The 27,019-nt window shown below is 42.0% G+C and overlaps 1 long non-coding RNA gene across 2 annotated transcripts in view; it reads right to left on the reverse strand.

The window, feature by feature from the left end:
• Positions 1 to 1,119: 1,119 nt before the first annotated feature.
• The window catches only part of LOC100980851 (uncharacterized), a 30,909-nt gene continuing 5,009 nt past the window's right edge, over positions 1,120 to 27,019 (reverse strand). For both annotated transcript variants that reach the window (XR_158383.5, XR_004669852.3), the window contains exons 3-4: positions 6,767 to 7,631; positions 1,120 to 6,329 (exon numbers count right to left, since the gene is read on the reverse strand). This is a non-coding gene — a long non-coding RNA (uncharacterized LOC100980851). The remainder of the gene's footprint in view (positions 6,330 to 6,766; positions 7,632 to 27,019) is intronic.

The raw sequence follows: 27,019 nt of genomic DNA on the forward strand, positions 1-27,019 counted from the left end.
TCCCATGTGATTGAACCAGTTGTGAAGATTCAGCAAAGCGTTTCTCACCATTTCATTCGTAAAGATAAACCCAGTGCTGAGATCATTGCAAAATGAAATTAGAGGTCAAAAACAATGTTACAGAATAGAACAAAATGGCAAACATTCAGGCGGAAATGTTAGGCTACACAAGAGCTAGCACAAATAGTGCACAAAACTGCAGGAATCACCAATGTTTTTATGACAAAGGAGGCATTTAAGCTAATGATTTAAGCTAATTCCACTGCAGTGTGGTCCCAAGGGCAGGGCAAGAAGATGGGTCCACCCCCTAGGGCAGGCAATCAAGGGGTCCATGGCCTGGAAGGGACTTAAAAACAATAATAAAACCCACTGAAAGCCAGCGTGCTTTTTATTATCACCACTGCAAGCAATTCTAAACAATATCAGTGATAAACTGCTCTCCCCACCACCAAAAAAAATGTTTTGTTGGTCTAAGTTCTACACAATCGCTGAAGTTGCAGTTGAATTTTAGGAATATAAATGTATGCTTCAACTCAGCACTTTTTAAAATTGTGCCTTCCTTAGTAAACATTGTATTCTACATGGGAGTTGATTCAGAGAATTAACTCCATGCATTTATTTTGAGAGTAAGTACAAAACAAAGCTTGCTTTGGGCACAATTCATGTCTCAGCCTCCCTGGTACTGTACTACATATTCCTGTTTTCAAATAATTGATTGAAATAAACAATGATAGCTCAGCGATTGTAAAGACAAACAGAACTTGAGTTACTTCAATTCTGTCATTCTATGTGACTGCCGGAGTTTTTTATTGTGTTTAAATTTTCTGGAATTTATTGTGAAATGAGATTTTACGTATTTCTGCCAAATGTATCCTTATGTTTAAGGCTTTTTCTTACTTTTTTAATCTGTTCCTTCATGTGAAAGTAAGCTTTCAAAATTAAAATTAATGAAAAATGTTCCTTGATCAAAGATAGATAGAAACTTCATGAATATGGGAAGAAAAATAACTCTGACAAAGTCATTGACAAATTTGCAGAAGTTAATCACAAAAACAGAAACCAAAACATCACTATTCATGACTGTGAAATTTCATGCGCGTCCGTGTGAAGAGACCACCAAACAGGCTTTGTGTGAGCAATAAACCTTTTAATCACCTGGGTGCAGGTGGGCTGAGTCCGAAAAGAGAGTCAGCAAAGGGAGATAAGGGTGGGGCCGTTTGATAGGATTTGGGTAGATAAAGGAAAATTACAGTCAAAGGGGATTTGTTCTCTAGCGGGCAGGAGTGGGGGGTCTCGAGGTGCTCAGTGGGCAGGAGTGGGGGTCGCAAGGTGCTCAGTGGGGGTGCTTTTTGAGCCAGGATGAGCCAGGAGAAGGACTTTCACAAGGTAATGTCATCAGTTAAGGCAAGGATCGGCCGTTTACACTTCTTTTGTGGTGGAATGTCATCAGTCAAGGTGGGGCAAGGCATATTCACTTCTTTTGTGATTCTTCAGTTACTTCAGGCCATCTGGGCGTATATACGTCCAAGTCACAGGGGATGCGATGGCTTGGCTTGGGCTCAGAGGCCTGACATTCCTGCCTTCTTATATTAATAAGAAAAATAAAACAAAATAGTGTTGAAGTGTTGGGGCGGCGAAAATTTTTTGGCGGGTGGTATGGAGAGAGAATGGGCGATGTTTCTCAGGGCTGCTTCAAGCGGGATTAGGGGCGGCGTGGGAACCTAGAGTGGGAGAGATTAAGCTGAAGGGAGGTCTTGTGGGGTGGGTCTTGAAGGGGTGATGTTGTGGGGATGTTAGAAGAAAAGTTTGTCATATAGAATGATTGGTGATGGCCTGGACACGGTTTTGTATGAATTGAAAAACTAAATGGAATAACAGAAGGAGAAAAACAGGTATAAAAGGTCTAAGAATTGGGACGACTCAGGATGTCTGATTAGAGAGTGCTTAAGGAGATTCAGCATAGTCCTGCCAGCAAAGATTATTTATTTACTTCAAGAGTTAAGAGTGGCAGTTTGGGGATAGCACCAGGAGATATCAGCTGTGATGGCTTGGAAAAACAGTGTAAACTGGCAGTGTAAACAAGAGCAGGGCATGTATGAGTAGTTGAGAACGGTGAATACGAGTATGAACTAGACAGAAAATAGTAGGGATGACAAGTTTTTTTTTTGTTTTTTTTTTTTTTTTTGAGGCACAGTCTAAGTTGGTCTGGTGTCTGGAATGAGACTGGGGCCTAATAAAAAGGAGCGTCTATACAGGACCTTAAATGGGCTGTACCCTGTAGCATTCTGAGGACAGGCCTGAATTCTGAGAAGGGAAAGTGGTAAAAGTATTATCCAGTCCTTTTTAAGTTGGTGGCTGAGCTTGGTGAGGTGTGTTTTTAAAAGAACTTCAGTCCATTCTACTTTTCTTGAAGATGGAGGACCATAAGGGATATAAAGGTTTCACTGAATAAGAGCCTGAAAAACTGCTTGGCTGATTTGACTAATAAAGGCTCGTCTGTTATCAGACTGTACTGAGGTGGGAAGGCTAAACTGAGGAATTATGTCTGACAGAATGGAAGAAATGACTGCGGTGACCTTCTCACACCCTGTAGGAAAGGCCTCTACTTATTTTGAGGGCCTCTAAAAGTATTAAAGCAGCGGCAGCCACTGCACACAGACTTGAGGGCTAGGCTAAAACAGTAAGGTCAAGCTGTTTGGACAGAAAGGCATGCCTAGGAAGGAAAGGAGTTGTTTTGTAGAAGGTGCTTGGGTTTGAGAGATCAGTTGGACACGATTGGCAGGGAGAGCACGTGTGTTTTTATGAGAATTATGCCGAGATAGGTAACAGATGAGGAAGAAATCTGGGCTTGATTGAAGTAATGGGGGCTGTCTGTGAAGCTTTGCGGCAGTACAGCCTAGGTAATTTGCTGAGCTTGATGGGTGTCAGGGTCAGTCCAAGTGAAAGCGAAGAGAGGCTGGGATTAAGGGTGCAAAGCAATAGTAAAGAAAGCAGGTTTGAGATCTGAACAGAATAATGGGTTGTAGAGGCAGGTATTGAGGATAGGAGAGTATATGGGTTTGGCACCACAGGGTGTATAGGCAAAACAATTTGGTTGATAAGGCGCAGATCCTGAACTAACTTGAAAGGCTTGTCTGGTTTTAGGACAGGTAAAATGGGGGAATCGTAAGGAGAGTTTATAGGGTTTAAAAGGCCATGCTGTAGCAGGCGAGTGATAACAGGCTTTAATCTTTTTAAAGCGTGCTGCGGGATGGGATACTGGCGTTGAGTGGGGTAAGGGTGATTAGGTTTAAATGAGATAGTAAGGGGTGCATGATTGGTCGCCAAGGAGGGAGTAGAGGTATCTTATACTTGTGGGTTAAGGTGGGGGGATAGAAGAGGAGGACGCAAAGGAGGCTTTGGATTGGGAAGAAGGGCAGCAGTGAGATATAGCTGTAGTCCAGGAATAGTCAGGGAAGCAGATAATTTAGTTAAAGTGTCTCAGCCTAATAAGGGAACTGGGCAGGTGGGGATAACTAAAAAGGAGTGCTTAAAAGAGTATTGTCTAAGTTGGCACCAGAGTTGGGGAGTTTTAAGAGGTTTAGAAGCCTGGCCGTCAATACCCACAACAGTTATGGAGGCAAGGGAAACAGGCCCTTGAAAAGAGGGTAATGTGGAGTGAGTAGCCTCCGTATTGATTAAGAAGGGGACGGGCTTACCTTCCACTGTGAAAGTTACCCGAAGCTCGGCGTCCGTGATGGTCTAGGGGGCTTCCGAGGCGATCGGGCAGTGTCAGTCTTCAGCCGCTAAGCCGAGAAGATCTGGGAAGGAGTCAGTCAGAGAGCCTTGGGCCAGAGTTCCAGGGGCTCTGGGAGTGGCTGCCAGGTGAGTTGAACAGTCCGATTTTCAGTGGGGTCCCACACAGATGGGACACGGCTTAGGAGGAATCCCAGGCTGCGGGCATTCCTTGGCCCAGTGGCCAGATTTCTGGCACATGTAGCAAGCTCATGGGGGAGGAGGTTCTGGAGGAACCCCTGGCAGCTGCGGTTCAGGCGTTTGGAAGTTCTTGTATGCTGGAGATGTGGCTGGGGTTTGTCTCACAGTGGAGGCAAGGAATTGCAACTTTTTTCTATTATGGTACACCTTGAAGGCGAGGTTAATTAAATCCTGTTGTGGGGTTTGAGGGCTGGAATTTAATTTTTGGAGTTCTAATGTCAGAAGCAGATTGGGTAATAAAATGTATTTTGAGAATAAGATGGCCTTTTGACCTTTTAGGGTCTAGGGCTGTAAAGTGTCTCAGGGTTGCTGCCAAACAAGTCATGAACTGGGCTGGATTTTTATATTTGATGAAAAAGAGCCTAAACGCTATCTGATTTGGGATAAAGAAAAAGGAGCATTAATCTTGACTATGCCTTTGGCTCCAGCCACCTTTTTAAGAGTAAATTGCTGGGCAGGTGGGGGAGGGCTAGTCACGAAACGAAACTGTAAGTCAGACCAGGTGTGAGGAGGGGAGGTGATAAAAAGATTATAGGGTGGAGGAGTGGAGGCTGAGGAAGAATTGGGACCTAGCTCGGCCTGGCGAGGAACAACCTGGGGAGGAAGGGAGAGGTCAGATGGGTCTGTAGAAAAGGAAGATTAGAAAGACTCAGCGATGCTTGGGGTTGGGACTGAGAGGACAGGCGGGAGGGAAAGAAGGAAGATTTGGGATGAGTTGCACTGGGCACAGAGACTAGGAAGGGACTGAGGTGTAAAAGAATGCCTGGACGTCAGGCATCTCAGACCGTTTGCCTATTTTACGACAAGAATTATTTAGATTTTGCAGGATGGAAAAATTCAAAGTGCCATTTTCTGGCTATTTGGAACTACTGTCGAGTTTGTATTGGAGTCAAGCGGCATTGCAAAAGAAAATAAGGCATTTAGGTTTTAGGTCATGTGTGAATTGAAGAGGTTTTAAGTTTTTGAGAACACAGGCTAAGGGAGAAGAAGGAGGAATGGAAGGTGGAAGCTTACCCATAGAGAAGGAGGCAAGCCCAGAGAAAAGAGTAGAGACATGGAGAAGGGGTGGGGGGTTCTTGCCCTCCAGAAAAGCAGAGAAGGGGTTGGGGGACGGAAATAAGGGATTGGGGCACAGAGATAAGAGGTCAGGGTGCGGAAATAAGGGATTGGGGCACAGAGATAAGAGGTTGGGGCGCGGAAATAAGCGGTTGGGGGGTTCTTGCCCCCTAGGAAAGTGGGACTTGTCGCTAAGGGTGAAGGAGAAGGGGCTGAGGGTACTTACCCCTGCCCCAGGAAAGCAGGACTTGCCGCTGAGGGTGAAGAAGGGGTTGAGGGGTACTTGCCCCTGCCCCAGGAAAGCGGGACTTGCCGCTGAGGGTGAAGAAGGGGTTGAGGGGTACTTGCCCCTGCCCCAGGAAAGCGGGACTTGCCGCTAAGGGTGAAGGACCAAGGCAGGCGTCCCTGCGTGGTCTGACACCCTTGAAACGTGAGTGTATAATCAGAGAGGCGTCCCTGCAATGATTAAACACCAAGGGAAGGCTGCCTTCCGTGACCGGCGCCGGAGTTTTGGGTTCATGGATAAAACATGTCTCTTTTGTCTCTACCAGAAAATGAAAGGAATTGAAATTAAGAGAAGGGAGAGATTGAAGTGTGGCACCAAGATTGAAAGGAGAAAGAGGTTGAGGGATAGTGAGGGACGTTGGAGAAGAGAGTAAAAAGAGGCCGCTTACTGGATTTGAAATTGGTGAGATGTTTCTTGGGCTGGTCGGTCTGAGGACCTGAGGTCATAGGTGGATCTTTCTCAGGGAGCAAAGAGCAGGAGGACAGGGGATTGATCTCCCAAGGGAGGTCCCCCGATCCGAGTCACGGCACCAAATTTCATGTGCATCCGTGTGAAGAGACCACCAAACAGGCTTTGTGTGAGCAATAAACCTTTTAATCACCTGGGTGCAGGCGGGCTGAGTCCGAAAAGAGAGTCAGCAAAAGGAGATAAGGGTGGAGCCGTTTTATAGGATTTGGGTAGGCAAAGGAAAATTACAGTCAAAGGGGGTTTGTTCTCTGGCGGACAGGAGTGGGGGTCACAAGGTGCTCAGTGGGCAGGAGTGGGAGTCGCAAGGTGCTCAGTGGGGGTGCTTTTTGAGCCAGGATGAGCCAGGAAAAGGACTTTCACAAGGTAATGTCATCAGTTAAGGCAAGGACCGGCCATTTACACTTCTTTTGTGGTGGAATGTCATCAGTCAAGGTGGGGCAAGGCATATTCACTTCTTTTGTGATTCTTCAGTTACTTCAGGCCATCTGGGCATATATACGTGCAAGTCACAGGGGATGCGATGGCTTGGCTTGGGCTCAGAGGCCTGACATGAAAGACCAATATGTAGGTATAAGTTTTCATCCCTTTATTCAAAAAATACACTAATGAAACTAAAAATATTATACTATAACTTTCTTTCCTTTTTTGGATTGTAGCATTTACTGTATTTTTAGTTTTTATTGATACGACACAAAATTTCATAAAAGAACATTTCTGGCCATCATTATTTTCATTTCATGTTGTGATTATTACTAAAAACAGCTTTATTATATAGAGCAAAGAGGTTTTAAAACTGATGTAGTCTGGGTGTCAAACACTAGCCCTAGGGCTTCCAATCTGTTACCTGCTTTGTTTTTGTGGTTCCCTGACTCTCTCCCTCCCTTTAGCCTGGGCCTTCCCCTCCCCTCCCCCACCCACACCCCCATCACTCCAAACAAGACTTGTTAGAAAGGTAGATCTGATGCACTTAAAATAATTCACCTGTTCTCTCGGGTTCTTCAGTCTTTCTCCTACTTTTTCTTATAGAGAGTCAGGTTACGAAATTAGAAGGGTTAAAACTCAGTCCTTCACTCCCTTTTCCTATTTGCCGAGAGTAGAGATGAGCTGAAGCATAATTGGCCAGGACTCACCAATCCACCTGAGAAGCTGAGAAGCTGAGCCAGGCTGGGGAGAGTGGGAGAAAGGATTCAGACAGCACAAACCCTACTTTGACTCTGACCTCAGGCATGCCGCCTCCAGCCAGGAGTACTCCTGGCTTTCCTTTCTGGAAGAGCATCTGAGAAAACATTGTCCTGAGATGTAAAACTGCCCTCCACACTCAGGCCCCCAGCATCACCCATCACTTCAGAGACAATAGAGTTTACATTTCAATGCATGCCCCATCCCACACCTCCTCCCAACTCTGAAGTTCCAACTCTGGTTGGCCCACTGCCCTTAACTCTGAAGAGTGGACTCAAAGCTACAGGGAATATCTTTCCCACCCAAATTTGGCATAGGAGAATCATCCCGCTTCAGTCCCCTGAAGGATCCTAAGTTACCGAACAGCGATTTATTATGTCATGAAGGGTCACGTTTCCTTCATGTTAGTGATGAGGGGAAAGCTATAGTATTTATTTTTCATTTTTACTTAGCTGAATATAATGAATTCCGCTGATGGCCTATTTCTGAAATCCACCAATCAAAGGAAATTGTAAAGTTCACCATAGTAACAGCTCTGTGTCAGTGGTCCGCGTGAGAACCACACAGCCTGGGAGGCACCGCAGCTGAGGAGGCACTGGCCAATGGTGGGGCAGAGTGATGTTACCATCTCATAGCAACCAAGGGATCTGCATGGCAACATCAGTTGCTATATAAAAGAAAAATTAGAAACAATATTCTGTTAGGGAGAAATAAAGATATTAACTGTTAAGTCATACTTGAGTCACATTTGTGAGGACCTATCCCAAAATATCCACCTAAACATAGCTCAGATGATACCTGCCAGATTCAAGTCCACATGCCAGGAACATTCTCCCCCACCAACTGGCACCACCTGAGGACTGAGAGAGAGGAGCATGTCCAGGGAACAGACTGCTTCTGCATAGGAAGGAGAGGGCCCTTTGAATACCAGTAACCACAGAGCATATTTGCGGGGTAAATTACACATAAATCATCACATTTAGTCCTGTGAGGGAGGCAGGGCAAAATTATTATTATCATCAAGTTCTCCATCTATCTCCCATCCCTTCCTCCCCCGGCTTTCCCATCTCAGTTAATAGCTACACAATTCTTCCAATTGTTCAGGCCAAAAACCTCTGAGTTCTCCTATTTTCTTTCTCTCACACCCACATCCACTCCATCAGAAATGCTATTCATTCTTCCTTCAAGCTATCTCCAGAATTCAGCCTTTTCTCACCACCTCCACAGCTACACCCTGGTCCACTCCACCACCTGTCACGCAGAGGCAATAGCCTCCTAACCCGTTTCCCTGCTTCCTGGGTAGGCTTGCCTATGGTCTATTCTCAACACAGCAACCAGAGTGACCCTTGCAAAACATAAGTCCTTGGCTCACAACCCTCCAATGACTTCCCATCCTATCTCAATGTAAAAGCCCAATCCTTCCCAGGACTACACGGCTTCACACACCTTGGCTAGGGAGCTGACCCATCTGCTGCTATTGTCTGCTTCTCTCAACTGCTCTAGCCACACTGGTGCCCTCACTGGGCTTCTAGCACATCAGGCTCCTTTGTACCACAGGGCCTTTGCACTAGCTACCTCTTGCAGAACATTCTTCCCCCAGAGACCCTCACTTCATTCAAGTGTCTACTCAGATGTCACCTTCTCAGTGAATTCTTCTCTGACTTATTTTAAAACTGGACTCTCTATACCCATAGCCCCTAACCCCCATCCCTAGCACCAGTGAGCACCTAGAACAGTGCTGGCATGCAGTAAGTACTCACTCAATATCTAATGATGAATAAAGGAAGCACTGTTTTACAGATAATAGGGCTCAAGAAGCTAAATTATTTACTCAGAGGCTCCCAGCCAGGACGCATTAGAGCCCAGACTTGAACCCAGACTTACTCATGCAGTGACTCCCACACTGGGCTCTACCCTCTCTATCTCACTTTGGTTTCCTTTTCCAGAACTACCACTGCTTCTAAGTGCCAGGAAAGCATGAATTCTCTGAGAAGGGAAGAGGAATGGCTGGGCTGATGGCGTGGCTGTGCAGACAGCCACAGCAGGAATAGAGAGTGGGGGTGAGCTGACCCAGACCCTGAGCAGTGCCCCGAGTGGAGCCACCCTTCCAAGGGAATCAGCAAGTATGGCTGAGACCATGTCAGCGTGACTGCCAATGACACCTCATTGATGATGACCTCTCCCTCCCTTCCAGGCCACTTCTCTTGGGGATAGAAACAACTCTTTTGAACATTCAGCATTCCTACCCCTGTATGTGCTTGGATCAAAAACAAAGATTTAAATGGAATTTTTAGTCTGTAAAGTGTTTTATCCTCATTTTTGCTAGTTTGTTATCAAGGAGTCTCAGAGTTGTATTAAGTGTATATTGCATGACTGATTGAAAAAAATAGAGAAAATTCAGTCACCAGATGTTTTCTGGTCTATACAATAAATAGTTTTTTGTTAACAGAAGCAGCGTAGTATTGTGGGATTATGAAGAATAGCATTTTTCCATTAAAATTATGCTGAACACTGGTAACAGCATGCCCATATTCTCTACCCTGAATCTGGTGGTGGAGGGTAAGGAGTGGAAGAAGAGATGAGGTGGGAGAGGGGAAAGACCACCCAGAAACAAGGCAGGGAGGGGAAAACCAAAGGCAAGAACATTTTGCTTCCATGGCCTATATCGGCAATTAGGAAATGCTGGTGTAGACACAGACATTGTCATCAGTCTTGCTGTTGAAGAAAAAAAAATAGTCATGACTCTCTCACCAAGAAACTAGAAACATGAAAGACAAACCAATAACAATAATCACTACCGCTTTTTGAGCATTTACAATGTAGTACGCATTTTGCTAAGGGCTGGCATACAGTTTTACATTTAAGCCTCTTAGCAAACCTGGATGGGAGGAATTACCTCCCCATTTTATAGACTATTTACAGAGAAATTGAGTAACTTACCCAAGGTCGTACAACTAGAAAATGACAGAAATGATCTGGTTGCCTCCATAATCCCTGCATTTTTTTTTCTAATTTCCAGCTTTTATTTTAAGTTCAGGGGCACATGTGTAGGATGTGCAGGTTTGTTATATAAGTAAACGTGTGCCATGGTGGTTTGTTGCACAGATCATCTAACTACCTAGGTAAAGCCCAGCATGCATTAGCTATTCTTCCTGTTGCTCTCCCTCCTTCAGTCTCTGGCAGGGCCCAGTGTCTGTTGTTCCCCTCCCTGTGTCCATGTGTTCTCATCATTCAACTCCCACTTACACGTGAGAACATCCAGTATTTGGTTTTCTGTTCCTGCAATCTTTTGCTGAAGATAATAGCTTCCAGCTCCATCCATGTCCCTGCAAAGGGCATGATCTCATTCCTTTTTATGGCTGCATAGTATTCCATGGTGTATATGTACCACATTTTCTTTATCCAGTCTATCATTGATGGACATTTAGGTTGACTCCATGTCATTGCTACTGTGAACAGTGCTACAAGAAACATATGCATGCACATATCTTTATAATAGAATAGAAGGATTTATATTCCTTTAGGTATGTACCCAGTAATGGGATTTCTGGGTCAAATGGTATTTCTGCCTCTAGGTCTTTGAGGAATCACCACACTGTCTTCCACAATGGTCCCTGTTTTTAACTGTTACATTGCACCTCCTCTCTCTACAATAAGATTAATTCACGTGCTATAAAGAAACATGGAATACATATAAAATCAGGAGGTGATATAAGGAAACATAAAAAAAAAAAAACCTCAGTGAAAGTTCTGATCATTTCCAAGAATGCAGAGCCCTGTGTGGAGAGCTAGGCAGGTGTGTGGAGGCCCTGAGGAACTTGCTTCACAGTTCCACTTCTCATCCCCAAGGTGACATCATCATCCCCTCTATTTTGCACCACAAAATTAGTTCAACAATGATGGAAAAGGAAATGTTAATGTCCTGCTCACAAAGGTTCATGTTGCCAAAAGTTGTAGAACACATACTATTCTCTAAACGTTTCCCTGTTGACATAAAACTCACAGGTAAGGTGTTTTGTTACATGGAGAACCCCAGGAGAGTTGAAATAGGGGATAGGGGGACCAAAGCTGTGTGCCCAAAGCAAATGTGTAACAATGAAACAGCAAAAGAACTAACAAAACTAACTCCATTTTTGTTGAAGGGGCCTCTACCCATTCCTGCAAGTAGGCTAGGATAATTTTAGAACACTGAGATAATATGCAAAAACAGCAATCATGTAGTTTTTAAAACTAACTCTGGGATTAAAGGAGAAGTATGTAAACAACTATGTTTTGTTAAACGTTTATAGAAGCATTGTGATCTGACCAAGGACAAAGAAATTCCCAACCTTCTCAGACCCTCACTGACATGCAGATGTCTGTGATCACTGGTTACCTCTTGATTTTGACCTCCTCCTTTTCCCATGTTCTTAACATAAAAAGAGCCTAAAATTTGTACTGACTTAGGATGGTGCTTTAGGATACTAGTCTACCCTCTTCTCAGTTTGCTGGCCCTCCAAATAAACCTGCTTTTGCTCCCACCAATTCTTGTCTCTTGAGTTTTGGCTTCTGAATGGTGAGGAGCTGTAACTGAATGGAATCAGAGCACTGGAGTGTTCTGCTGAAACTTTTGGCCTGGTAGGGAGGAAAAAGCAGGCTTATATTAAAGCTGCTATTCTTTCTCAGCTGCATCACATTCATTCCAGTATTTTGCCCCAGAAGCAAATATAAACCTAAACAGAAAAAAAAAAAAAGAAAAAAGACGTTTTTTGGATTCCTGAATTAAAAACAAAACTCCAGCCTAACTTTACCCATGAACATGAAACCAACATGCCATAGGACCTGGCATTCTGACACAGTCCAAGGCAGTTTCTACCCAGGCTAGACTTTCCGGGAAGCAAATGTTTTCCTGTATTCAAATGGATCTGTGTTACCTAATATCAGGACTAGCTCTCACCTCCTAGTTTACCTTTGCAGTGAAACTTCTGTTGATCACCCCAGACCTGAACTCCCTTAGCATGAGTTGTTTAGACCAGGCACCTGTGTATTTGCAAATACTGTAGAAGGCAGTATGACTTAGTGCAAAAGGTTCTGGGACCATAGAGCTGCAAGCTCAAATTCCAGCTCTGAGATTTGTTACTTGTGAGATTTTTGGCAGGTGACTACCCTCTTCTACCTTTAGCTCCATCACCTGTCAAATGAACACAATTAAACCTATCTTACAGAAGTTTTTTGGTCAGGAATAAGTAAGTTATTACATTGGGAAAGAGCCTACTATAGTGCCTGGAGCATATCAAGTTCAATTATTATTTTGCTCAATTATTATTTTAAAAGCAAAATACATACAGAAATGAACCAGGAGATGGTCAAAATTGGAATGTAGCATTCTAATTGGATATCAATCCTTGCTGAACTATCCTAATTAATTACATATGTATGGACTCCTCAGGAAAAAACTGAAGTACAATCAACCCCATCTCCGAAAAGGAGTCATCCTACTCACCAATTTTCGAGTGAAGTCTTCTATTTTTCCCTCAAAATTGAACATCAGCTTTCTTCTCAACATACTCAAGGACAAACCCCCAGTCTAATGATATTAAATACTACATTTAGGCTCAAGGATGATGGGTTGCCCTTATGATCATGTTCTACTGCATTTCAAGAAAGTCGTGGTTAAGGACAGTGTCATCTTTGTCTCAGTATCTGCAGGTCTTCTGCAGGTTAGTCTTTGAGTTCAAAAACAAAAAACACCTGAATAATCATGGTGTACATTTCGGGCTATAAATCCTATAAATCCTGTGTAAATGTACTTGCCCAAATCTAGAGTAGGTAGAAATAACCTTTTGACAAAAGGAAATCCCGATTTTAAATGATGTAAAGCAGAGCCTATGTTAGTCCCTCCCATTCTTTTAAACATCTGTGTAAATTATAAACAGTCCCCAACTTGCAGGAATTTCCTTTTTTTGGCATTTGGGATAGTGGAAAAGCCATATGCGTTCAGTAGAAATCATACTTTGAGTGCACATACAGCCATTCTGTTTTTCATTTTCAGTACAGTATTGAATAAATTTCACGAGATACTCAGCACTATTATAGGCTTTGTGTTAAATGATTTTGCCCAACTATAGGCTAATGTAAGTGTTCTGAGCACTTTTAATGTAGGATAGGCTAAGCTATGATGTTTAGTAAGTTCCGTGCATTAAATGCATTTTTGACTTAATTTTTTTTCAACTTAAATAGACTTATCAGGACATAGCCCCATTGGGGAGCATTTGGTATTTGCCATAACCATTGGGAGGGTTAGATTGATGCCCTCCAGCCATTGGGAATAGAAAGACAAGCATCTTCCCTGGTGCTGATGTGAGTTTATCACTAGGGAATTGCAACAGCTTTATGAAGCAGTTGTACCTGTTGTCTGATTATTTGGAGACAATGTAGTTGAGCATAAACTGTGGAAATGGGGGATGGGGAAGGGGCCATGGTAATCTGCAGGCCCAGTTCAGGCATTTGGCTACTGGGGTGGAGAGTAGGAGCCCTGTGTATTTGCTGGAGGACTCAGTCAGTCCTGAAGGAAAAGAATGAAAAAGAAATATGTGGGACTGAAGGGAAGTTGGGGAAGCGGTCGAGAACTTGGATGCCTAGATTCTGCCTGGGTGCTCTGGCCGACTGTTGGTGTGGAAGGATGCTTCCAGATAATACAAAGGATAATGCTGCCCAAATAGCCCCTAAGCTAACTCTGGGGCTGTTGTCCCCTGTTCCCTAGAAAGAGGGCTATCCGGAACTAGAAAAGACAACACCCTCCATTCAGGATGCTAATGAAAGAATGCTTAGGAAGAAAGCTCACTCTCAGAGCAGCATATACAGTCTCAGACAGCAGAGCAGGAGTGGCTCCATTCACAACTGCAAGAAATCTTCCAAGTAAGCGTCCAAGAAGAATGTGCAAGACATACTGCCCTTAGGCCCAGGCAAGAGGGGACCATGCTTTGGAGGACTCCACATGTCACAAACACAAAAAAGACATAATGTTAAAGAACACATGGACAGCTTTGTCCTTCAGCTCTTGCAACTGAGACCCTGACCCTAAACATCAGATCTCCTGACCTTCTCTGTTCAGGCTTCAGGGAAATGTTCCCCACATCTCTTGCCTCACATCCAAATGCCATCAGAGATGTGGATCTTGCTGCTGTGGACTTCAGAGATGAACACTGCTGCAGAGGTTTTATGGGTTTGAGTGGCTAAAACACAAGAGAAGACAACTTGCCCAACCTTTCCTCAGGTATCATGAATGGAATAGACTATTGCATTAAAGATTGCTTTGCAGTAGTGTTCAGAGGCAATTTTCTTGCTTTTTTTAAATATTCCAATTCATGGTTCAAAGAATAGCACATATTTTATAATTTGTTAGCTTGATTGAAAACATTTGAATAACTGTTGATACTTTTCTCTCAAACCCCACAAATCTTAGGGTGGGCCTGCCTGTGAGTCACCCAGGAACCTGTCACAGGACATAGGAAAGAACAGGTTGTGACTGGGATTCTGTTTCCTGGGGATTCATTACCTTTGCATCTATTATCCAATGCTTCTGTGTCCTCTCCCACAGGGTGTGTCTCAAAAAGGCCAGGATTACCAAACAGTGAAACCAAAATTCTCATATTTGGCAAACATTCTCTAATATTGATGTGGATGCCACCAATTAGGCTCATTCAACAGATCAACTCGGAGAGCACATTTGATAGCTGACTTGTTTGAGTAAGGGGAAGATTTTCTCTACCCCTTCTCCCACCCTAATCAATATATACTTCCCTACACCAGGTCTTTTCTATAGAGCTTCTGTGTCCTCCCTTCTGGGGAATGATGGAGAGGGAATCTCCATGTTTTCTCCCTAACTACTTGCTGTTGCTCCTCAAGGGAGGAAGGGCTGAACCAGTTGGCCGGAGCTTAACACTGACTAAGCCCCACTCTTATGTATGGTGGATTACATGTCTCATAATAGGAGGAACAGGCTCCAGCCTATCTAGTTCAAATTCTTCTTGTCCACCCCTGTACTTCATTTATCCATATAGTAGCAAAACCAGCAAGGTCCTCTCACAAAGGGAGGCCAACCATTCTCTTCCCTGCCCTGTTCAGCCCTGACCTGGGGAGTGAGATGGACTTTGCCTCCACGCAGGTGGCTGGGTTAGTTGGAATCTGTGCTGCAGGCTTAGGCACGTGCCCAAAGACACACTGGACTTTGTGAGTCCTAAAGCAGAGATTTAGGGTCAAAGATGGGAGATCATAGGTCCAAGTCATACTCCCCAGCACAATTTGCCAGAATCCCTGTTTTTTGAAGGTACATTAGACAAAGTGGGCTAAGTAGCTGTGATGGAAGACCCACTAACTCAGAGAATGCAGAAGGTTGCCTCTGTCATATTTTGGTCTTAGATGACTGGCTCAGGGTTGGCAGACAGCTCTGAGCCACATAGTCCTTTGAGAGCTGGTGCAGACAGTGTCTCTTGCTATCTTCAACATGCATCTCCCAGGGCTGCACTATTCCAGCTACCCAGAAAGGGAAAGAGGACAGTCCAGGGCCAGAGATGACTCTTAAGTAAATAGGATGAAAGTTGCCCAAATCAATTCCTCCCAAACTCCAAAGGAGCCTGGGAAATAGGAGCACTGATTCTGGCAGACAGCTAGCATTCTCCACAACAGAGGAGTTACTGAGCCTTTGCAGGATGTAAGTTTAGTCCTTATTCTACAAGAACACATTAAGTGCTTATTTGTTTGTTTGTTTGTTCATGGTCTGGGTAGTTGACTGGCAATAGTTACAAAAACTTCTCAGCCAAAATCACCTGTTACATACAAATTGGTGCAGAACTCACAATCATTAGCTTGCTTCAATTATTTAAGCAGATTCAAAAATTCATTTTGGGATAAAAATAAAGTTATTTTAATAGGACTCATGAAGCCTATCTTGGGGTAGAAGAGGGATGACCCACCACCTGTAAGTTTCCTAAATTAATACATCTTTGTCAGTTTTATTGCCCATCCTAAAGCTTATCAGTGCCCCTTGAATCAACACTAAGTTTATGACCCCTCCCTGATTAAGCTGTGATACCTTTTAGTTAAGAGACGCAGCCTGAAGGATATATTAGTTTCATTCGTTTAGGTTCTCCAAACAATAATCCTAACTTTCTGTATTTCTAACTTCTCAGCTAAGATAATTGAAAAGCAATATACCTAGGGCATATTGTCTTAGTTCTCCCAACCCCCTCTGCCAAAATAATGGGTGAGTATTTTTTTAAGTTAGGTACTTGACATTTTGAAGATTAATTTTTTAAAAATCTATTTAACATCATTTGTTTTCAAAGCTTATCCACTACGATCAAGTAGGCTTCATCCTTGGGAGGCAAGGTTGGTTCAACATATGCAAATCAACAAATGTGATTCATCACACAAACAGAACTAAAGACAAAAACCACACGATTATCTCAATAGATGCAGAAAGGTTTTTAATAAAACATCCCTTCATATTAAAAACTCTCAATAAACTAGGTATTGAAGGAACATATCTCAAAATAATAAGAGCCATATATAACAAACACACAGCCAACATCACACTCAATGGGCAAAAGGCAGAAGCATTCCCCTTGAAAACTGGCACAAGACAAGAATGCCCTCTATCACCACTCCTATTCAACATAGTATTGGAAGTTCTGGCCAGAGCAATCAAGCAAAAGAAAGAAATAAAAAGGCATTCAAATATGAAGACAGGAAGTCAAACTATCCCTGTTTGCAGATGACATGATCCTAGATCTAGAAAACCCCATCGTCTCAGCCCAAAAGCTTCTTAAGCTCATAAGCAACTTCAGCAAAGTCTCAGGATACAAAATCGATGTGCAAAAACTGCTAGCATTCCCATATACCAACAACAGTCAAGCCAAGAGCCAAATCACAAACAAACTTTCATTCATGATTGCCATAAAAGGAATAAAATACCTAGGAATACAGCTAACAAGGGAATTGAAAGATCTCCACAAGGAGAATTACAAACCACTGCTCAAAGAAATTACAGATGACACAAATAAATGGAAAAACCTTCCATACTCATGGATAGGAAGAATCAATATCATTAAAAGGGCCATACTGCCCAAAGCAATTTATAGATTCAATGCTATTTCTTTTAAACTACCATTGACATTCTTCACAGAACCATTTTTAAAGACTGTTCTAAACTGTAGAAAAAACTGTTTTAAAATTCATATGGAACAAAAAAAGAGCCTGAATAGCCAAAGTAATTCTAAGCAAAAAGAACAAAGCTAGAAGCATCACACTACCCACTTCAAACTACTACAGGGCTACAGTAACCAAAACAGCATGGTACTGGTAGAAGAACAGACACATAGACCAACAGAACGGAATACAGAACCCAGAAATATGACCACACAACTACAACTATCTGATTTTCAATAAACTTGACTCAAAAAAACCAATGAGGAAAGGATTCCCCATTCAATAAATGCTGCTGGGATAACAGGCTAGCCATATGCAGAAAATTGAAACTGGACCCCTTCCTTACATCATATACAAAAATTAACTCAAGATAGATTAAAGACTTAAATATAAAACCTAAAACTATAAGAACACTGGAAGACAACCTAGGCAATACCATTCAGGACACAGGCATGAGCAAAGATTTCATGATGAAGGTGCCAAAAGCAATTTCAACAAAAGCAAACATTGACAAATGGGATCTAATTAAACTACAGAGCTTCTGCACAGCAAAAGAAACTATCAACAGAGTAAACAGACAACCTACAGAATGGGAGAACATTTTTGCAAACTATGCATCTGTCAAAGGCCTAATATCCAGCATCTATAAGGAACTTAAATAAATTTACAAGAAAAAAAAACCTCATTAAAAAGTGGGCAAAGGACATGAACAGACACTTCTCAAAAAAAAAGACATACATGCAGCCAACAAGCATATTTTAAAAAGCTCAACATCACTAATCATTAGAGAAATGCAAATCAAAACCACAATGAGATACCACCTCACACCAGTTAGAATTACTATCATTAAAAAGTCAAAAAATAACAGATACTGGTGAGGTTGTGGAGAAAAACGAACACACTGTTGGTGGGACTGTAAATTAGTTCAACCACTGTGGAAGACAGTGTGGCAATTCCTCAAAGACCTAAGGACAGAAATACCATTTGACTCAGCAATCCCATTACTGAGTATATACTGAAAGGTATATTAAATTGTTCTATTGTCTATTACATAGTATAAAGACACATGCACACATATGTTCACTGCAGCACTATTCACAATAGCAAAGATATGAAATCAACTTAAATGCCCATCAATGATAGACTGGATAAAGAAAATGTGGTACATATACACCATGCAATACTATGCAGCCATGAAAAAGAATGAGATCATATCCTTGGCAGGGAGATGGATGGAACTGGTGGCTATTATCCTTAGCAAACTAACGCAGTAACAGAAAACTAAATACCACATGTTCTCACTTATAATTGGGAGCTAAATGATGAGAATACATAGACACATACAGGAGAACAACACACACTGGGACCTACTGGAGGGTAGTGGGTAGGAGGAAGGGGAGGATCAGGAAAAATAACTAATGGATACTAGGCTTTATACCTGGGTGATGAAATAACCTGTACAACAAACCCCCATGACGCAAGTTTACCTATGTAACAAAACTGCACATCTTGCACATGTACCCCTGAACTTAAAAGTTTTTTTAAAAAAACATTTGTTTTTTAATTAAATAGTAATTGAACATATCACCCTTTCAGTTACTCGTGATTTCTTATATAAGCATCTATGCAGTAAATTCCTTCTAAAATTTTAACCTGGAAAATTTTATAACTTCAAGTGAAGGTAATGAATCTATTATTTTTTCTTATAAGAACCATACAATCTATTCACACCCCTCATTATCTTAATTTCTAAGATTGGCACTAAACTTAATGATCAACTGTAATAATTAGTTCAATTCTGGTGCCTGAAATCTATGTCCCGATTTGCTTTACATTTTAATGAATGTTTTACTTTGGAATAATTTTAAATTTATAGAAAAATTATAAAATAATTTGTACAGAGAGTTCCTGTAAACCCTTCACTCAGTTTCTCTTAATATTAACATCTTACTTAACCTTGGTACATTTGTCAAAACTAAGAAATTAACACTGGTGCATTTCTAATAACTAAACCACAGACTTTGGATATCACTAGTTTTTCCGCTAATGTCCTCTTTCTGTTCCAGGATATCTAACTGCATTTACCCCAGTTTGTTTTAATTGAAATACAGCATCCTGGTTGAAAATCATTCCTAAGAAATTTAATGACTAGAAACTGGAAAAACATTTATTTAAGATTCACAAAAGGTTTTCTTTCTCAAACAAAAAAAATTGTCTACATTTTAATTTTTAAGCTATCATTTAAGTATGGTTTGCTAAATGATAAGGAAATTAGATTTTTATACTTGAAAATTTAGAGAACTTATTAGATGTGGTTCATCAGGAAGGCTTAAGAAGCACATACCTATCATGGAATAACTTTATAAAAGAGAAATATCCCTCTTAAGAGTTTTGGCTTTCCTGTACCCCAATCCCAGTGATAGCCATAGAGATTCCTGTTGGTTCATAGCCAAAATTTAAATACTATCTTGGCCATGCACACCCAAAAAAAAAATCCAGAACAATAAAGTCCTTAGAAACAGAGCCTTTAGATACTTCTTTTGGAAACAGCGCTAGAATAGAGCTTCTAAGTCTTCTAATTGCTATTGCTGACGTAGTCTGCTGTAAAATTACAATAGTGAATAGGCAAGGACCGGAAGATTCCAAATTGTGAAACAATTTGGAGAGGTACTACAAATCATCTCTCTTAAAAAAAACATGGCTGTCAGAGCCTGGGACCTGATTCGGAAGACATCTCTGACTGGATAATGCTGATTATGAAAATTGCTGAAAGGTTATAAATAAAATGTTAAATAATACAGTACAGCTAATTCTTCAGGTGTTGATTCCATTCTCAAGTGAGAATCTACATGAATCAAGTAACAGCACACAACTTTCCTGGGGGTAAAAATCTCTAGAAACATTGTTCACTCACATTTGCTTATGTCCTTTTACTCTATAGTCTCAATGACATTATTATTTCTTGCTTTGTTATTTCTTTTCTCCAATCCACATTAGTAGCCTGTTCTTATAAATAATTCAGCATCTGTCTGAGCATTTGTTTGTAATATTATCTTATATGATGTTATGTAGGAAGAGGGAGAAAAATGCAAAGTATTTTTGAAAGGCTAGTAATGCTTAAATACAGGGAAATAATTTTTCTTTCGATCTTTCATGTTTGCAAAGTGGTTCTGTCACATCCATTGCCTCTGAACTTACACTGAACTTTTGCTTCCAGAAAGTCTGGTTTCATAGACTCCAGCCTGCTGTAAAATTTGATATCACTGAAACTTGATAAGAGGGTCCATTGCAATCACATGCACCTACAAAGCTATCTACCATACCTGTAATTCCTGGTGAGCTTGTGTCTATTTGTATGTTCAAATAGGCTTCAAAGGAAGCAAGTCAGATCATCTGTACACACAATGGGGGCAAGGAGAACCATTTTTGCTTTTATTTTTTTCAAATACAATTTTGAGATAATGTTGTTAAAATTTCCAGGGCAATTTAGGACTCAGAGCCAGGTGTTCACATTTGAGATCTGCAGTTGAAACCTTGCTGGCTTACTTCCCACGATACATCCGACAATATTGCCTAGGAGCTGTCGGGAAGCTCGCCACAATTGTAACGGACATCCAATCTTCCAGTTTCTAAACAGAGTTAAGGAAGACAAACTTTGAAAACAGAATTAAGTCCGTGTTGGAGGACTTACACTTTCAACTCTCTTGACTGCCAATGACTAAGAGTATAACTTTTCTAAATTATGAAAACCTACAGGAATCCAGGTCAAATGTTGACTTAGGGCTCTTCTCACATGCTGTTTCCTCTGCTTGGATGCTGTTCCCTCCCCACCCACTCTACTCTTAACTTAAAATCTAATTTTACTTCACCCTTAGGGTCTCAGCTTCCCTGACACCTCAGAAGAGGCTGGGCACCCCAGTATATGCTCTTCCAGTGCATTCCATCTCTACTTCGTAGCGCTATCCTTATTTTTTTCTCTAGCGGTTGATTGATGTCTGCTTCCCCCAATAAACATAAGGAAGCTATAGGAGAGCAGAACTATATCTTTCTTACTCACCACTGGCTAGCTAGGCTCAAGGTGGCAGTCCAATAAAGATGTAAACCGATAAATCAATGCATGTGAGTGAAAATAATAATAGCTAGCTAACATTTACATGTTTGTTTACTACATCCCAGGCTCTGTGTGGAGTGTTTTACCAGCGAGAATGAATGAATGACCACAAAAATGAACATTAAGTACATTAGAAGTATCTGAACGAATAGTAGATGTAATCTTACACAAGTTATGCATGAAGCCTTTTTGTTTACATAAAATTTAGGGGAATGTTTCAAGTTCAGTATTTCATGATTTATCTAACCTCAATTGCAGACGAGGGAGAAACTCAAGTTTTATAGGTAAACTGCCAAGAACAAAGCTTGGAAAAGGTCAACAGGTAAAATAGTAGTAATGTGCTCCTATCTAAAGCTGAAACAATAACCAGAGGAAGGAGAAGATGGGGAGCTAGGAAGCCCAAGGTAAATGCGCATTTTTATTCAGATTCTCGAAGAGGTATGTGACCCAAAAAGGGTTAAAAACTAATGCTATCTATATTATTTTGTAAACTGCATCTTTTAGTCGGTACATCTTGTCATCTTATCATGTCATTGAATATTCCTCTACAACATCTTTTCAAGTAGCTAGAAGAATTTTATTGTATGCATGTGCCATTATTTGTTTAACTATTCTCCTAAAGTTGAACATTTAGTTTACTTCCCATTTTTGCCAGTATCAACTTGTAACTAAATCTTTGCATACATCCTTAATTATTTGCTTTAATACAGTAAAGGGGTTAAATTACAGGGACCAGGCTGGGCGCAGTGGCTCATGCCTGTAATCCCAACACTTTAGGAGGCTGAGGTGGGCAGATCAGGAGATCAGGAATTTAAGACCAGCCTGGCCAACATGGTGAAACTCTGTCTCTACTAAAAATACAAAAATTAGCTGGGTTTGGTGGTGGGCGCCTGTAATCCCAGCTACTCGGGAGGTTGAGGCAGGAGAATTGCTTGAACTCACGAGGCGGAGGTTGCAGTGAGCCGAGATCGCGCCACTGCATTCAAGCCTGGGTGACAGAGCAAGACTCCATCTCGAGAAAAAAAAAATTATAGGGCCTAATATTTGTAATTGTATATGGGAAAAACTGGCTTCACACAGGATATTTCATCCAGGTTTGAGATCATAACCTTCCTTTAAATCAAAGAGCACAAAGCTAGCAACTTCAAAAAATGAACATTTAACAGCATTTGTATTTATTTACATTGAATTGCTTTACCATTTCTTCAAGTTGCTTTACCATTGCTTCAATCAAAGCAGCAAAATGTTAGTAATGCTAAATTGAAAGAAATTCTGAAGGTGCCATCTGGAAATGGCAGCACCTTGGCCCTAAAAAGCATTCTTGACTCAATATTGAAGATACTTGTCATGGTATTTTTTTCTGATTCCAGGGAGTTTTAATATATGTTCAATTGAGTGATAATCTTAGAAAACAATCATGGACCTCTTCACTATGTTTCCAAGAAAGATCTCAAGCCTTCGAGATTAGCACAAATCTTAAAAGGTCATATCTGAGTACTTTTGGTTTCTTACCTCCTAAAAGGCAAACCAGGCCATTTGTTGTTTTGCCTGGTAACAAGAGGAAAGAGCTTCTAAAATTAGTGTGAAGCCAGACCTACTGTGAATTAATAATGAATAGAATCACTGATTCCATAAATAACAGGATTCAGGGTTGAGAAGGTCAGCTTGGCTGCACTCCTAGAGGAGTAAAAGCGCCTCCAAAGTTAATGCTAGAAATAAAAGGTAGGGAGCCATGATGTTTCTAAAGGAAACCTAAAGAAAATCTTGCTGTGCAGGATGAATTTCAGTAGTGGCCATTCTTAAAGTCAACTGCATCTCAGATAATCACAGTCAAAAAAGTAAAGCTAATGAACCTCATCCAACAACTTGGTTTAGGATTATTGTTTGTGATAGCGTACTTTCTGTCATGTTAGTCATCACCATGAAAAGCTGTTTTTAAAAAGTGATCCCAGGCTGGGCACGGTGGCTCACGCCTGTAATCTCAGCACTTTGGGAGGCCAAGGTGGGCGGATCACAAGGTCAGAAGATCGAGACTATCCCGGCTAACACGGTGAAACCCTGTCTCTACTAAAAATACAAAAAATTAGCTGGGCGTGGTGGCATGTGCCTATAGTCCCAGCTACTTGGGAGGCTGAGGCAGGAGAATCGCTTGAACCCAGGAGGCAGAGGTTGCAGTGAGCCAAGATCATGCCATTGCACTCCAGCCTGGGTGACAGAACAAGAATCTGTCTCAAAAAAAAAAAAAAAGTGATCCCACTCTCAGAAAACATGAATAGGTCCCCGGCCTGTACAGCCCTCCCAACTGGCTTTGATCTTTCATACCTACATGTTGTCAGGTAAATTAATTTTTTTTTTTTTTTTTTTTTTGAGACAGAGTCTTGCTCTGTCACCCAGGCTGGAGTGCAGTGCCACAATCTTGGCTCACTGCCACCTCCACCTCCCGGGTTCAAGTGATTCTTCTGCCTCAGCCTCCCAAGTAGCTGGGATTACAGGCACCCACCACCATGCCTGGCTAACTTCTGTATTTTTAGTGGAGATGGGGTCTCACCATGTTGGCCAGGTTGGTCTAGAACTCCTGACCTCCAGTGATCCACCTGCCTTGGCCTCCCAAAGTGCTGGGATTACAGGCATGAGCCACCATGCTTTTTTTTTTAGACAGGGTCTTGCTCTGTCGCCCAGGCTAGAGTGTAGAGGCATGATCTCGGCTCACTGCAACCTCCACCTCCCGGATTCAAACAATTCTCCTGCCCCAGCCTCCCGAGTAGCTGGGATTACAAGCGTGCCACCACGCCCAGCTAATTTTGTATTTTTAGTAGAGACAGGGTCTCACCATGTTGGCCAGGCTGGTCTCAAACTCCTGACTCAGGTGATCCGCCCGCCTTGGCCTCCCAAAGTGCTGGGATTATAGGCCTGAGCCACTGGCCCGGCCGTCAGGTGAATTAATTTAACAGACAAGACAAAACCCTTAAGGCTACATTTGGATCCCCTATAGAGCTCTGATAGTCAAGGAATCTTGAAAGTAGCCCAACAGCCAAGAACTTGTCTCAAATTGTATTCGGTTTTCTTATTTCTGATGAAACTTGGTTTCCAGAGATGAATAGTAATCTCATTTTTTTTTGTACGTTCAGGTGTTCAATTGCTGTTGTTTTTCTAAAATGGTAGTTTTCTTCCCTTTAATCCACCGCTTCATGTCACCTTGTGATATCAAACAAGGATATCACATTTTGAACCACACTTAGCACAGGCCAAATACTTTATGAAATGGGCATGACTCAAACTTGACAAAATGAAGCATAAAGACCCATGCTGCCCTTTTCCTAGAAAGCTGATGAATCCTTCACCAATTCTTTTCAGTAGTTTTGCTCCTGGCCCCCAGGGCTGTTCGTTCTTCTCAGCACACACTATTTATGTATCTTTCACTATGGTACAGATTCTTCAAAGACCTTCCCTTTGTATCTCTAAGATAGCTAAGTATTTGAAACATCCACTCCACTTAATTAATGCAACCCAAATAGTAGAGATTAAATCATCCCAGGCTTCCAGGCAAATGGAGGCTCTTTCCTCTGGTAGGTCACAAACACACACACAAATAGAAGCAAATGTACACCTATGTAAAAATACCCATCGACTCCAGAACTGCTCACAACAGGATCTCGGGAAGCTGCCTTGTTACTAAAAGATCCCAAAATAAAAATACAAGAAAACAGATTCAAAGGAATAAGGTAAAATTTCACCTTCGGAGAGCTGGCTCTAGACAGGATAAACTTGATCCTGAATTTGGTCATAGCATGCAGTTTTTTCATGGGTTGGCACAGAGGACCAAGGAAGAGCAGACCTGGGAATCACAGGAATGCTCTATCTCAGGCTCATGGATGCATTGGCTGAGAGCCCCAAACACGTGAAAGTTCTATTGCCACTATCATGGTCCCACTGTGGGAAGACCCACTGTTAAGTCAGGTTACATGTTTGAAATCAAAATTTAAAAGTATGCTCCTCTAAGCTAATCGTATAGAACTGTACATGACCTTGGCCTACTCTAACCCAGTGAAACATTACCAGCTCAGTAGAGCAGAAAGAGGTCATTTTCAAAACTGGTTGAATTATAACAGGATTTCCTGAAGGCCAAGAGGAAACCATGCTGTTTCACTGCAAGCAAAGCAGAGTGGGCCAGGATAATAAAGTACTCAGGAGTGAATCCTGGCACACAGAGAAATTAAAGAAACATGTGGCTGGACACTGTGGTTCACCCCTGGAATCCCAGCACTTTGGGAGGCTGAGGCGGGCGGATCACCTGAGGTCGGGAGTTCGAGACCAGCCTGACCAACATGAAGAAACCCTGTCTCTACTAAAAATACAAAATTAGCCAGGCGTGGTGTTGCATGCCTGTAATCCCAGCTACTTGGGAGGCTGAGGCAGGAGAATCACTTGAACCGGGGAGGTGGAGGTTGCAGTGAGCCGAGATCACGCCATTACAATCCAGCCTGGGCAACAAGGTGAAACTCTGTCTCAAAAAGAAAAGAAAAGAAAAGAAAAGAAAAGAAACATGTTGGTGGGGATAAGAGTATTCTTAGGGGTTAGGTGGAGTCACACAGAGGTGCAAAAATAAACGAAATATATAGAATAGTACATCCACAGGTCAGGAATACCATGCCTCCACTTGCCCCAGGGTTCTGCACACTGCAGGCACTCAGTAAATGTTAATTGACTGAATTAATAGGCTTCATAGTTCCAACATGCAGTACAGTGCCTAATTGGCTAGTCCAGGCAAGCCCTCTTAATACTATATTTGGAGAATGAGAGACATGAACTGGTTGAGTGACCTCCTCAGGTTACCCTCTGTGTTAGAAGCACAGCCAAGACAGGAGTCGAGGCACAAGCATCCACCAGCCACCAATGAACTGGCCCACCAACGACGAGGCCAGGAGCTGAGGAGGCAGGAATGCTAAGATAAATGGAATTTGAAGTCTAAATTCAGAGAATTTTCAGTTCTCTCGAATCACAAATGAGAACATTTAAAATGAACTCATCAAACTCTCTCACAGGGTGGCTCAAGAAATAGGAGACTCCAAGTTCAAGTGAGAAGTTGTATAGGAAGAACTCTAAGATGGCACAAGGAAGGGCATGAGCTCTGGAAGCAGGCAGTCCTGGCTTTGAATCTAGCTCTATTACTCACCAGCCATGACCTGAAGCAACTTAACCTCTTCAAGACTCAGTTTCCTCGCCTCTAAAATGAAAATGATAATGATTGTCTCATAGAGTTGATGTGCAAAGTAAAGATGTGATATAAGCCCCTAACATCATGAGTGGCCCAAAATGGGCACTCAGGTACAAAGCCACAAACAAAATGCTAGTTATGACAATGATTCCACTAGGAACAGCAGAGCATCAGTCAGAGGTCGTGTAAAGTTTCCACTGACTTGATGATCTAAAGTAATGAATAAACACAGGAACAGGTCATTCAAACTGCAGATTACAAGGATAGTTTTTTTCAGTATGAGAAAAATGCTGTTTGGTAGCTCACAAGCAGATTTCACTCTGGAGCAGTGCCCTTGACACAGAGGAGGCTGGGCTTTCTAACTTGTCTGCTCTCTCTCTCTTTCTCTCTCTCTCTGAGCTTCTGATACATAGTATTCAGCAAATACACCACATACTGGAGAGTGGTATATCATATACCCTGTGACTGCATTTTACGACAGACTCCCAGGATTAAGGGCAGATGTACTATGCACTTGAATATGCCCAAAGTTTAAGAGTTA

Source organism: Pan paniscus, chromosome 12 (assembly GCF_029289425.2).
Source record: "Pan paniscus chromosome 12, NHGRI_mPanPan1-v2.0_pri, whole genome shotgun sequence".
In the NCBI taxonomy this organism is placed as follows: Eukaryota; Metazoa; Chordata; class Mammalia; order Primates; family Hominidae; genus Pan; species Pan paniscus.